Here is a 14,446-nt window from a genome sequence, read left to right as displayed (position 1 = left end):
CCATTGTTGGTGCTGTAGACATGGACATACCTGATAGTGGGGACGAGGATGACAAGATGATAATAGCGTCGTCATCAGATTCTTTCTGCCTGTTTCGAAGAATAAAAACATGTAAATTGCAAGAAAACACAGTATAAAAGGGGTTGTCTCACTAGAAGAACATGGACTAATGGGCCTAATAAGACATATGACTGCCATAGTGGGGAAGGTCTTCTGCTCAACGCTACCTTCTATAGATTGGAGCGGAACTAAGAATGTCTGGCATGTAATAATACATCTCTCCTACAGTGTAGGCAGCATGAAAAATGCATGACCGGTCACAGGTACGCAGATATGGGCTGTTATCACGAGCGGTTTCCTCTAACCTTGGGATGGTGGATTCTGCATTTGATACTATGGTAATTATGTCCTATATTTGGTGTTGTGCACATAAATCAGCCTAGACCTCCCAATAATGACCCCATAATCTACTCACATTTCTGAAATATTTGTGCTGGATTCTTGGGTATGATCTGGAGAAGACTTAGGATTCTCATTAATCTTCATCCTGGTAACGGTGGTACAGAGCTACATGCGGAAGCAATAAGATATTAAATAATTGTATGTCTACCTTCATAGGTCTTTTATATATATTTTGGATGTATTAACACATACTTACTTTAGAAAGCCTTTCAGAAGATGATGTAAAATTTCTGAAGACAAGGCTCTCATTGTCCTCACTTATGCCCTTCTCACCCTCTGAGACCAGATGTTTTTCCATATTAGAATGGTCTGCAAGACATAGGTAATGAAGTGTTATTAGAGGTTGTCAGTATAACACAGTCACCATTTATTAATGGGAACCAATTGTCACAAAATAAGGAAGACGAGGCAAACAGATACTTAGTTTAGATGACGTCTCCTACTTACTGATAAATAGGCTGGTGTCCACATCCTGATGCAAGGTGAGGAACGTATACCGGATTTTGACTTAGAAGGGTGTCAAAGTCTAAGTCATTAAGAAATGGATGACCCTTGATCTCAAAAGCTCCTCCTGGATAAAGGAAAACAAAAGTGATGCGGACATTGTCAGAGACAACTTCATATCTGAACAACGTATGTTAATTTGAACTAATTACACAACTGCGCAAACATGTAGGAAATAGAATGAAAATTTTAGCAAAGAGAACTATAAATGGAGAAGCTGATAGAGAATTAATGTTCCTCATGGACATTAGTGATGTGTCCTCGGTGTAACAAGGGAATATTGATATTATTGTATCTGTTACCTGTCCCAAGTCTATCCACAGGATTTGTTTTCAGCAGCTGAGTGATGAGGTCCTTAGCATCGGGTGGAGGACTGTAATGATGATCCCAAATGATATTTCCTGTTATATAGAAAATTAAAGAACATAAAACCTATTTACAGGACTGTAAGATAAAGCAAAGGAAGTAACTAAACCAAGATAACCAGTAAAAGCAATGATCAGATTATTTTACTTACCAGTGACAACATTTTCATAAAACTCAGATAGGGAAGCCCCATCAAATGGTGCAATTCCCATGAAAAATTCATTTAATATGATGCCCATATCCCACCAGTCAACAGGTCTTCCATAGGCGTTCTTCAGGATGACCTCAGGGGCTGTGTAATAAGGGCTGCCACACTCCTAGAAACCAACAGAAAAAAGCAATGAGAATCGATGAAACTATTATTATGATAAGCTCTTGACATAAAATCAGAATTACAGAAGAAAAAATATCAGTGGAAAAGCTCTCTAGAAATGAAGAACGTAGGGAAGACAAAATAGAGTTATGAGATTTGTACAGAACAAGCTAAGTTCCTGTAGGTAATGCTGACCTCATGGTCCTGGAACTCTCTGGAGATGTTCTCTGCTGATTGCTTGTAGGTGTTGGTGTTTGGTATCATGACACCAAGTTTTGAACATCCAAAGTCGGTAATTTTAATATGTCCAGTAGATGTTATCAGGAGGCTGTGAAAGAGAAGATGATTTTAGCTTCATAGACCGTGAGATAATAAAGGATAACTCCCCCCCTTTGTTATACTACAGGTATTCACTTACTTCTGTGGCCTCAGGTCTCTGTGCACCACACCGTGACTATGCAGGTATTCCACACCAAGGACTGCTTCTGCAAAGTACAAGCGGGCCATCGGGACAGAGAAAGGACCCCTGGTGCTTAGAAGGGTCGCACAGTCTCCACCTACAGAAGAAAGGAAATATGACCGGTGAGGGGTTTATACAGCGGAGCACCATGATGTATGAAGAGAAGTGAGTGGAAACATTGGGGCAGGGGATAATATATAAAGATATAATGTACATAATATTAGTCTGAGGTCATGATGAAATTGTCGTCCAAGTAGCTCATGACATAAAGTGATCTCGTATCTGGTCTACACCTGGAGATACTGACGTTCTCAGTGCGGACATACGGGGAGATCACACACATCAATGACTTTAATAGACAACCTATAGTAAATGCTCTGTGGGAATGTAACATCCACGGGGACAAGTCTTAATGATATGAGAGGTGATAAGATGTCAGCAGACATGAGTTGAATACTACACAATGTTCGTGTCCTACCTCCCACATACTCCATGACCATACACAGGTGATATCTAGTAGGGAAGGAGCAGAGCATGGAGACCACAAAGGGACAATCTGCGAATGTTAGGATGTCCCTCTCGATATATGTCCTTTCCATTTTATTAGAAGTAGTCAGGTTCCTCTTGGCCATTTTCTTCATAACAAAGATGTTTTGTGATTCCTTATGGCGCACTAAGCAGACGGCCCTGGAGAGAAGGAGAATCCATGGTTTATAATGAACCCTTAACAGTCTGGATATAGAAGTCATTACATGATCATTTGCACTAATGATTAATGGCAGCAGTCCGGCCATCACTAGAAATCCACATCTAGAAATCCATGAAATAACACTACATAGATGATGGGAGGTCGCACCGCGCCCCGTCTGCCCTCACCAGGTCACATTATAGATGAGAGAATCTGCTGACATTCATCTTGGGCAGATTCGCTATAACCGACCAGTAGATACAAGTCAGTAACAATAATAATTAGTCAAAATGTAAATTGCTCCAATTGTTGTAAGAAGATGGTTTTTAGTCTTTCTCCACAGCCCAAGGCAGAATAAATAATGGAGGGACAAGAAGACGATAAAAAGTAATTAAACACATTACACCCACTTGTCTTGGTCCTTCCCCGGTCCATCACTGCAGTCCGCCATCCTCTGTCTTTGGTTGTTCTCCCTTCTGCTGCTGAGGCCAGTGATTGGACTGACATGGTCATGGTGGAGGGTGGAGATGTCATCGGCGTCAGTATCGCGTCACCCCTCACGTGACCGTGTGCAGCCAATCACTATTACCAGCTTCATAATGGGGCCCCGAAAGATCAGGAGGAAGCATAAGAACAGAGGAGGTCTAGGACCGGTGGGTGTCATGTATTCTATGATATCATCCCTTTCCTTACAGACAGATGTGTTACAGATCAGTTCGCTCTGCTGTATATAATGGAGCTGAATAGTGACATTGAGATGTGGACAGTGATGTGGACTCAGATCTTCTCCCTATGATAACACTGAATGGCAGAGCACAGAGGCCGAAGCATTGTCATAGGGAACCCTGAGAAATGGGGATTATGTTAATAGAAATCTCACCCAAAAGCACCGCTGCTGATCAGTTTGATAGTTTCATAGTCGCTTATACGCGGCTCTCCTGCCGGGATCAATGATTTAATCAAGTCCTAGAAAAGAATAAGAAATAATACTAAGATATAGAAGCTGAATACAATAATACTAAAGCAGAAACCATAATAGTATAGATAATGAAATCAGCGCCATGACCCAGTGAGTATAATGCGCCCAATATTTCAAGGACACTCCACAAATACTAACCAAAACAACAACGAAAAAAGGGCGAGTGATAGTCCTGAAGACAATTGTAACAATGTTTATTGAAAATACATATAAAACAACAAGTATATAATAAAAAATCTTACATGTAAGGACAAGATGGAATGAGAAGCCAAATGAGAACAGAAATAGCGACCCTCCATAATGCTAGTGAAGTGGATATGTGGAGTGAATCCTGGAGCTAGTGTGAGTATAAATCAAGTACATATCAAACAATGACGTCTACCCCATCAGTCCAGGATGTTCCCCATAGTATCCCACTAGGATGGGCGCTCAGCCAGCCCCAACGCGCGTTTTGAATGGGCTTCCTCGGGAGCTGTGGACTTGATTTTGCTGGGGTGGTTTAGTGTTCCACTACTAGTATGGGATAAGGTTTCACCTTCATAACCCGAAAATTATATCATTTGTATTCCATCCTCCCCAGAAAACCATGTCCTAAGATCTGCACTAGCACCAGCACTTTATGGTGCATGTCCTAAGATCTGCGCTAGCACCAGCACTTTATGGTGCATGTCCTAAGATTTGCACTAGCACCAGCACTTTATGGTGCATGTCCTAAGATCTGCACTAGCACCAGCACTTTATGGTGCTTGTCCTCAGATCTGCACTAGCACCAGCACTTTATGGTGCTTGTCCTTAGATCTGCACTAGCACCAGCACTTTATGGTGCATGTCCTAAGATTTGCACTAGCACCAGCACTTTATGGTGCATGTCCTAAGATCTGCACTAGCATCAGCACTTTATGGTGCATGTCCTAAGATCTGCGCTAGCACCAGCACTTTATGGTGCATGTCCTAAGATTTGCACTAGCACCAGCACTTTATGGTGCATGTCCTAAGATCTGCACTAGCACCAGCACTTTATGGTGCTTGTCCTTAGATCTGCACCAGCACTTTATGGGGGCATTTCTTTCTACTAATCTCCTCACACTAGCTCCAGGATTCACTCCCCATATCCACTTCACCAGCATTATGGAGGGTCGTTTTTTTCTGTTCTCATTTGGCTTCTCATTCAATCTTGTCCTTACATGTAAGATTTTTTTATTATATACTTGTTATTTTATATGTATTTTCAATAAAAATTGTTACAATTGTCTTCAGGACTATCACTCGCCCTTTTTTCGTTGTTGTCTTGGTAAGATTCAGTAGATGCTGGAAAACATCTCAGGATGTAATAACTTTTCCTCCTTTATTATGTCCCAGCTAATTTACACTGATCCGATGTAGGGGACGATACGAGCCGACGCTTTGCAGACACGGATGAAATATAAAGCGGATCCTCTATATATCGATATAATTGTAAAGTGCTGGATAAAACGCGAGATCACACAGGGTAGAACTTGCAGAGAATCTGTCAGCAGGTCTGTGCTATGTAATCTGGGAGCAGTTATGATATAAGTGCAGAGACCCTGATTCCAGCGATGTGTTACTTACTAGACTTTCTGCTGTTGCTTTAATAAAATCAGTGTTTTATCAGCCGGAGATTATCACTAGGACTATGTGCCTCATGCCATGTTGTCCTAGTACTCTGTAAACCCACCACCACGGTATAGCAGATTTCTGCCTATGCACAGTGTATACAGAAAAGCTGCCAATCAATGGTGTGGGCAGTGTTCTACAAGGTTCAGCATTCATAGCTCTGCTAGATCTGCAGCAGAGAAGACAGGGATATTATCACATCTGCTGACCCCAGTAAATTAAGTGATATATCGCTGGAATCAGGGTCTCTGTCCCTAGATTATGCTACAGCATAAACCTGGTGACAGACTCCATTTAATATAAATGCCATTCTCTAAGACCACAGTGTCCTCTACACTTAGAACAGAGCCGTCCCATGGTTATATGGGGATAATACTGGACGGGTCACTCACACCCCATGATCTGGTGATACACAGACACCCCCCATATCTCTATGATACTTACATCGGCGGATTCTTGGATCTCCAGGATCTTACAGATTCCACTGTCGGGATTCGCCAGCGCTGATGGTACTAAAATAATGATAAAGTGATGAGAAAATAAAATGTATTAGTCGATATCAGTCCTACATACATAATACCGTAATATAAGGGAGAAATGACAAGACGTCTGAAAATGGGAATAATACTCGTTATATGGGGACTCTACATATGAGAACGTACAGCGCACCCACAGATAAAGGTAATGTAAGTGGTGGTGGACCCCCAATCACCACATGAATGAGGAGCCCCCACCCTCACTGCACATGTGAGTGATGGGAAGAGAGCTGAAGCATAGCAGCCATATGCAAATTATCCTGGAAGTGCACTGGGGGCGTGTCACTGCACTCTGACTCCTTCGTCCCCGCCCCCAGTGCACTTCCATCCTGATTTGCATATGGCTTCTATGTTACATTTCTCCTGACTGGCACATTGGATTTCAGCAAAGAAATACTTTTTATTAAAGGGGAACGTCCTCCGCCGTCATCCCACCACTCCTGCATGTATCATGTGCTGACTGGTCCCCATTACATGGAGTAGAGAGTAAATCCACCATTATTCCCTGCTTTGTAATATCTGGATATAATGGGGGGAACGTCCTCCGCCATCATCCCACCACTCCTGTATGTATCATGTGCTGACAGGTCCCCATTACATGGAGTAGAGAGTAAATCCGCCATTATTCCCTGCTGTGTAATATCTGGATATAATGGGGGGAACGTCCTCCGCCGTCATCCCACCACTCCTATATGTATCATGTGCTGACAGGTCCCCATTACATGGAGTATAGAGTAAATCCGCCATTATTCCCTGCTGTGTGATATCTGGATATAATGGGGGGAACGTCCTCCGCCGTCATCCCACCACTCCTATATGTATCATGTGCTGACAGGTCCCCATTACATGGAGTAGAGAGTAAATCCACCATTATTCCCTGCTGTGTAATATCTGGATATAATGGGGGGAACGTCCTCCGCCGTCATCCCACCACTCCTATATGTATCATGTGCTGACAGGTCCCATTACATGGAGTAGAGAGTAAATCCGCCATTATTCCCTGCTGTGTAATATCTGGATATAATGGGGGGAACGTCCTCCGCCGTCATCCCACCACTCCTATATGTATCATGTGCTGACAGGTCCCCATTACATGGAGTAGAGAGTAAATCCACCATTATTCCCTGCTGTGTAATATCTGGATATAATGGGGGGAACGTCCTCCGCCGTCATCCCACCACTCCTATATGTATCATGTGCTGACAGGTCCCATTACATGGAGTAGAGAGTAAATCCGCCATTATTCCCTGCTGTATAATATCTGAATATAATGGGGGGAACGTCCTCCGCCGTCATCCCACCACTCCTATATGTATCATGTGCTGACAGGTCCCCATTACATGGAGTAGAGATTAAATCCACCATTATTCCCTGCTGTGTAATATCTTGATATAATGGGGGGAACGTCCTCCGCCATCATCCCACCACACCTATATGTATCATGTGCTGACAGGTCCCCATTACATGGAGTAGAGAGTAAATCCACCATTATTCCCTGCTGTGTAATGTCTGGATATAATGGGGGGAACGTCCTCCGCCGTCATCCCACCACTCCTATATGTATCATGTGCTGACAGGTCCCATTACATGGAGTAGAGAGTAAATCCACCATTATTCCATGCTGTGTAATATGTGGATATAATGGGGGGAACGTCCTCCGCCGTCATCCCACCACTCCTATATGTATCATGTGCTGACAGGTCCCCATTACATGGAGTAGAGAGTAAATCCACCATTATTCCCTGCTGTGTAATATCTGGATATAATGGGGGGAACGTCCTCCGCCGTCATCCCACCACTCCTATATGTATCATGTAATGACAGGTCCCCATTACATGGAGTAGAGAGTAAATCCACCATTATTCCCTGCTGTGTAATATCTGGATATAATGGGGGGAACGTCCTCCGCCGTTATCCCACCACTCCTATATGTATCATGTGCTGACAGGTCCCCATTACATGGAGTAGAGAGTAAATCCGCCATTATTCCCAGCTGTGTAATATCTGGATATAATGGGGTGAACGTCCTCCGCCGTCATCCCACCACTCCTATATGTATCATGTGCTGACAAGTCCCCATTACATGGAGTAGAGAGTAAATCCACCATTATTCCCAGCTGTGTAATATCTGGATATAATGGGGGGAACGTCCTCCGCCGTCATCCCACCACTCCTATATGTATCATGTGCTGACAGGTCCCCATTACATGGAGTAGAGAGTAAATCCGCCATTATTCCCTGCTGTGTAATATCTGGATATAATGGGGGGAATGTCCTCCGCCGTCATCCCACCACTCCTATATGTATCATGTGCTGACAGGTCCCCATTACATGGAGTAGAGAGTAAATCCGCCATTATTCCCTGCTGTGTAATATCTGGATTTAATGGGGGGACCGTCCTCTGCCGTCATCCCACCACTCCTATATGTATCATGTGCTGACAGGTCCCCATTACATGGAGTAGAGAGTAAATCCGCCATTATTCCCTGCTGTGTAATATCTGGGTATAATGGGGGGAACGTCCTCCGCCGTCATCCCACCACTCCTATATGTATCATGTGCTAACAGGTCCCATTACATGGAGTAGAGAGTAAATCCGCCATTATTCCCAGCTGTGTAATATCTTGATATAATGGGGGGAACGTCCTCCGCCATCATCCCACCACTCCTATATGTATCATGTGCTGACAGGTCCCCATTACATGGAGTAGAGAGTAAATCCGCCATTATTCCATGCTGTGTAATATCTGGATATAATGGGGGGAACGCCCTCCGCCGTCATCCCACCACTCCTATATGTATCATGTGCTGACAGGTCCCCATTACATGGAGTAGAGAGTAAATCCACCATTATTCCATGCTGTGTAATATCTGGATATAATGGGGGGAACGTCCTCTGCCGTCATCCCACCACTCCTATATGTATCATGTGCTGACAGGTCCCATTACATGGAGTAGAGAGTAAATCCACCATTATTCCATGCTGTGTAATATCTGGATATAATGGGGGGAACGCCCTCCGCCGTCATCCCACCACTCCTATATGTATCATGTGCTGACAGGTCCCCATTACATGGAGTAGAGAGTAAATCCACCATTATTCCATGCTGTGTAATATCTGGATATAATGGGGGGAACGTCCTCCGCCGTCATCCCACCACTCCTATATGTATCATGTAATGACAGGTCCCCATTACATGGAGTAGAGAGTAAATCCACCATTATTCCCTGCTGTGTAATATCTATAATATAACGCTGGGAGCGTCACTCTGTCCGAAGCCTCTATAGACTGCGCAAGCGCCGGCGCAGTCTGGGCCTCACAGAGCGACGCCCCCGGGAGATCGCGGTGTGCGTTCACACTGAACGCACACCGCGATCTCCCCCGCAGAAGCAGGGACCGCCAGGAGGGAGGGTAAGTATACTCACCTTTCCCGGTTCCAGCGCTGCTTGCGGCTCCGTCTCCCGGCTCCTCTGCTCCCAGCTCCGGAGGGCGCGGACTGCGCAGGCGCCGATTCCTGCTGCCGGAATCGGCGCCTGCGCAGTCCGCGCTTTCCGGCGCCATTTTCTTGAAGACACACTCCGGCTCCACTGCAGGTGTGTCTTCAAGAAAATGGCGCCGGAAAGCGCGGACTGCGCAGGCGCCGATTCCTGCTGCCGGAATCGGCGCCTGCGCAGTCCTCGCTTTCCGGCGCCATTTTCTTGAAGACATACCTGCAGTGGAGCCGGACGATAGGTGAGTATGGTATTTTTTTTTTTTTATATGGCAGCAGCATTCGGGGGCATACACAGGAGCGGGGGGTGGCGCAGGATGGCAGCAGCACATGACAGAACGGGCGCAGGATGGCAGCAGCACATGACAGAACGGGCGCAGGATGGCTGCAGCACATGACAGAACGGGCGCAGGATGGCAGCAGCACATGACAGAACGGGCGCAGGATGGCAGCAGCACATGACAGAACGGGCGCAGGATGGCAGCAGCACATGTAAGAACGGGCGCAGGATGGCCGCAGCACATGACAGAACGAGCGCAGGATGGCCGCAACACATGCCAGAACGGGCGCAGGATGGCAGCAGCACATGACAGAACGGGCGCAGGATGGCAGCAGCACATGACAGAACGGGCGCAGGATGGCAGCAGCACATGACCGAATGGGCGCAGGATGGCAGCAGCACATGACAGAACGGGCGAAGGATGGCAGCAGCACATGACAGAACGGGCGCAGGATGGCAGCAGCACATGACAGAACGGGCGCAGGATGGCAGCAGCACATGACAGAATGGGCGCAGGATGGCAGCAGCACATGACAGAACGGGCGAAGGATGGCAGCAGCACATGACAGAACGGGCGCAGGATGGCAGCAGCACATGACAGAACGGGCGCAGGATGGCAGCAGCACATGACAGAACGGGCGCAGGATGGCAGCAGCACATGACAGAACGGGCGTAGGATGGCAGCAGCACATGACAGAACGGGCGCAGGATGGGAGCAGCACATGACAGAACGGGCGAAGGATGGCAGCAGCACATGACAGAACGGGCGCAGGATGGCAGCAGCACATGACAGAACGGGCGCAGGATGGCAGCAGCACATGACAGAACGGGCGCAGGATGGGAGCAGCACATGACAGAACGGGCGCAGGATGGCAGCAGCACATGACAGAACGGGCGCAGGATGGCAGCAGCACATGACAGAACGGGCGCAGGATGGCAGCAGCACATGACAGAATGGGCGCAGGGTGGCAGCAGCACATGACAGAACGGGCGCAGGATGGCAGCAGCACATGACAGAACGGGCGCAGGATGGCAGCAGCACATGACAGAACGGGCGCAGGATGGCAGCAGCACATGACAGAACGGGCGCAGGATGGCAGCAGCACATGACAGAACGGGCGCAGGATGGGAGCAGCAAATGACAACGGGGGCGCAGGATGGGAGCAGCAAATGACAACGGGGGCGCAGGATGGGAGCAGCACATGACAGAACGGGCGCAGGATGGGAGCAGCAAATGACAGGATGGGAGCAGCAAATGACAGAATGGAGGCGCAGGATGGGAGCAGCACATGACAGGATGGGGGCGCAGGATGGAGCAGCACATGACAGGATCGGGACGCAGGATGGAGCAGCACATGACAGGATGGGGACGCAGGATAGAGCAGCACATACCAGAATGGAGACAATATACCAATATAAATGCTCGCCACCCGGGCGTAGAACGGGTTCAATAGCTAGTCTGGATATAATGGGGGGAACGTCCTCCGCCGTCATCCCACCACTCCTATATGTATCATGTGCTGACAGGTCCCCATTACATGGAGTAGAGATTAAATCCGCCATTATTCCCTGCTGTGTAATATCTGGATATAATGGGGGGAACGTCCTCCGCCGTCATCCCACCACTCCTATATGTATCATGTGCTGACAGGTCCCCATTACATGGAGTAGAGAGTAAATCCGCCATTATTCCCTGCTGTGTAATATCTGGATATAATGGGGGGAACGTCCTCCGCCGTCATCCCACCACTCCTATATGTATCATGTGCTGACAGGAACCTATTACATGGAGTAGAGAGTAAATCCGCCATTATTCCCTGCTGTGTAATATCTGGGTATAATGGGGGGAACGTCCCATGCCGTCATCCCACCACTCCTATATGTATCATGTGCTGACAGGTCCCATTACATGGAGTAGAGAGTAAATCCGCCATTATTCCCAGCTGTGTAATATCTTGATATAATGGGGGGAACGTCCTCTGCCATCATCCCACCACTCCTATATGTATCATGTGCTGACAGGTCCCCATTACATGGAGTAGAGAGTAAATCCGCCATTATTCCCTGCTGTGTAATATCTGGATATAATGGGGGGAACGTCCCACGCCGTCATCCCATTACTCCTATATGTATCATGTGCTGACAGGTCCCATTACATGGAGTAGAGAGTAAATCCACCATTATTCCCTGCTGTGTAATATCTGGATTTAATGTGGGGACCGTCCTCTGCTGTCATCCCACCACTCCTATATGTATCATGTACTGACAGGTCCCATTACATGGAGTAGAGAGTAAATCCGCCATTATTCCCTGCTGTGTAATATCTGGATATAATGGGGGGGAACGTCCTCCGCCGTCATCCCTCCACTCCTATATGTATCATGTGCTGACAGGTCCCCATTACATGGAGTAGAGAGTAAATCCGCCATTATTCCCTGCTGTGTAATATCTGGATATAATGGGGGGAACGTCCTCCGCTGTCATCCCACCACTGCTATATGTATCATGTGCTGACAGGTCCCATTACATGGAGTAGAGAGTAAATCCGCCATTATTCCCTGCTATGTAATATCTGGATATAATGGGGGGAACGTCCTCCGCCGTCATCCCACCACTCCTATATGTATCATGTGCTGACAGGTCCCCATTACATGGAGTAGAGAGTAAATTCGCCATTATTCCCTGCTGTGTAATATCTGGATATAATGGGGGGAACGTCCTCCGCCGTCATCCCACCACTCCTATATGTATCATGTGCTGACAGGTCCCCATTACATGGAGTAGAGAGTAAATCCGCCATTATTCCCTGCTTTGTGATATCTGGATATAATGGGGGGAACGTCCTCCGCCGCCATCCCACCACTCCTTTATGTATCATGTGCTGACAGGTCCCATTCCATGGAGTAGAGAGTAAATCCGCCATTATTCCCTGCTGTGTAATATCTGGATATAATGGGGGGAACGTCCTCCGCCGTCATCCCACCACTCCTATATGTATCATGTGCCGACAGGTCCCTACTACATGGAGTAGAGAGTAAATCCGCCATTATTCCCTGCTGTGTAATATCTGGATATAATGGGGGGAACGTCCTCCGCCGTCATCCCTCCACTCCTATATGTATCATGTGCCGTCAGGTCCCCATTACATGGAGTAGAGAGTAAATCCGCCATTATTCCCTGCTGTGTAATATCTGGATATAATGGGGGGAACGTCCTCTGCTGTCATCCCACCACTCCTATATGTATCATGTGCTAACAGGTCCCATTCCATGGAGTAGAGAGTAAATCCACCATTATTCCCTGCTGTGTAATATCTGGATATAATGGGGGGAACGTCCCACGCCGTCATCCCACCACTCCTATATGTATCATGTGCTGACAGGTCCCATTACATGGAGTAGAGAGTAAATCCACCATTATTCCCTGCTGTGTAATATCTGGATATAATGGGGGGAACGTCCTCCGCCGTCATCCCACCACTCCTATATGTATCATGTGCTGACAGGTCCCCATTACATGGAGTAGAGAGTAAATCCGCCATTATTCCCTGCTGTGTAATATCTGGGTATAATGGGGGGAACGTCCTCCGCCGTCATCCCTCCACTCCTATATGTATCATGTGCTGACAGGTCCCCATTACATGGAGTAGAGAGTAAATCCACCATTATTCCCTGCTGTGTAATATCTGGATATAATGGGGGGAACGTCCTCCGCCGTCATCCCACCACTCCTATATGTATCATGTGCTGACAGGTCCCATTACATGGAGTAGAGCGTAAATCCGCCATTATTCCCTGCTGTGTAATATCTGGATATAATGGGGGGAACATCCTCTGCCGTCATCCCTCCACTCCTATATGTATCATGTGCTGACAGGTCCCCATTACATGGAGTAGAGAGTAAATCCGCCATTATTCCCTGCTGTGTAATATCTGGATATAATGGGGGGAACGTCCTCCGCCGTCATCCCACCACTCCTATATGTATCATGTGCTGACAGGTCCCATTACATGGAGTAGAGAGTAAATCTGCCATTATTCCCTGCTGTGTGATATCTGGATATAATGGGGGGAACGTCCTCCGCCGCCATCCCACCACTCCTATATGTATCATGTGCTGACAGGTCCCATTCCATGGAGTAGAGAGTAAATCCGCCATTATTCCCTGCTGTGTAATATCTGGATATAATGGGGGGAACGTCCTCCGCCGTCATCCCACCACTCCTATATGTATCATGTGCCGACAGGTCCCTACTACATGGAGTAGAGAGTAAATCCGCCATTATTCCCTGCTGTGTAATATCTGGATATAATGGGGGGAACGTCCTCCGCCGTCATCCCTCCACTCCTATATGTATCATGTGCCGTCAGGTCCCCATTACATGGAGTAGAGAGTAAATCCGCCATTATTCCCTGCTGTGTAATATCTGGATATAATGGGGGGAACGTCCTCTGCTGTCATCCCACCACTCCTATATGTATCATGTGCTAACAGGTCCCATTCCATGGAGTAGAGAGTAAATCCACCATTATTCCCTGCTGTGTAATATCTGGATATAATGGGGGGAACGTCCCACGCCGTCATCCCACCACTCCTATATGTATCATGTGCTGACAGGTCCCATTACATGGAGTAGAGAGTAAATCCACCATTATTCCCTGCTGTGTAATATCTGGATATAATGGGGGGAACGTCCTCCGCCGTCATCCCACCACTCCTATATGTATCATGT

This window comes from Ranitomeya imitator, unplaced genomic scaffold, assembly GCF_032444005.1.
Source record: "Ranitomeya imitator isolate aRanImi1 unplaced genomic scaffold, aRanImi1.pri SCAFFOLD_184, whole genome shotgun sequence".
Classification (NCBI taxonomy): Eukaryota; Metazoa; Chordata; class Amphibia; order Anura; family Dendrobatidae; genus Ranitomeya; species Ranitomeya imitator.
This window is presented reverse-complemented; position numbering follows the sequence as displayed.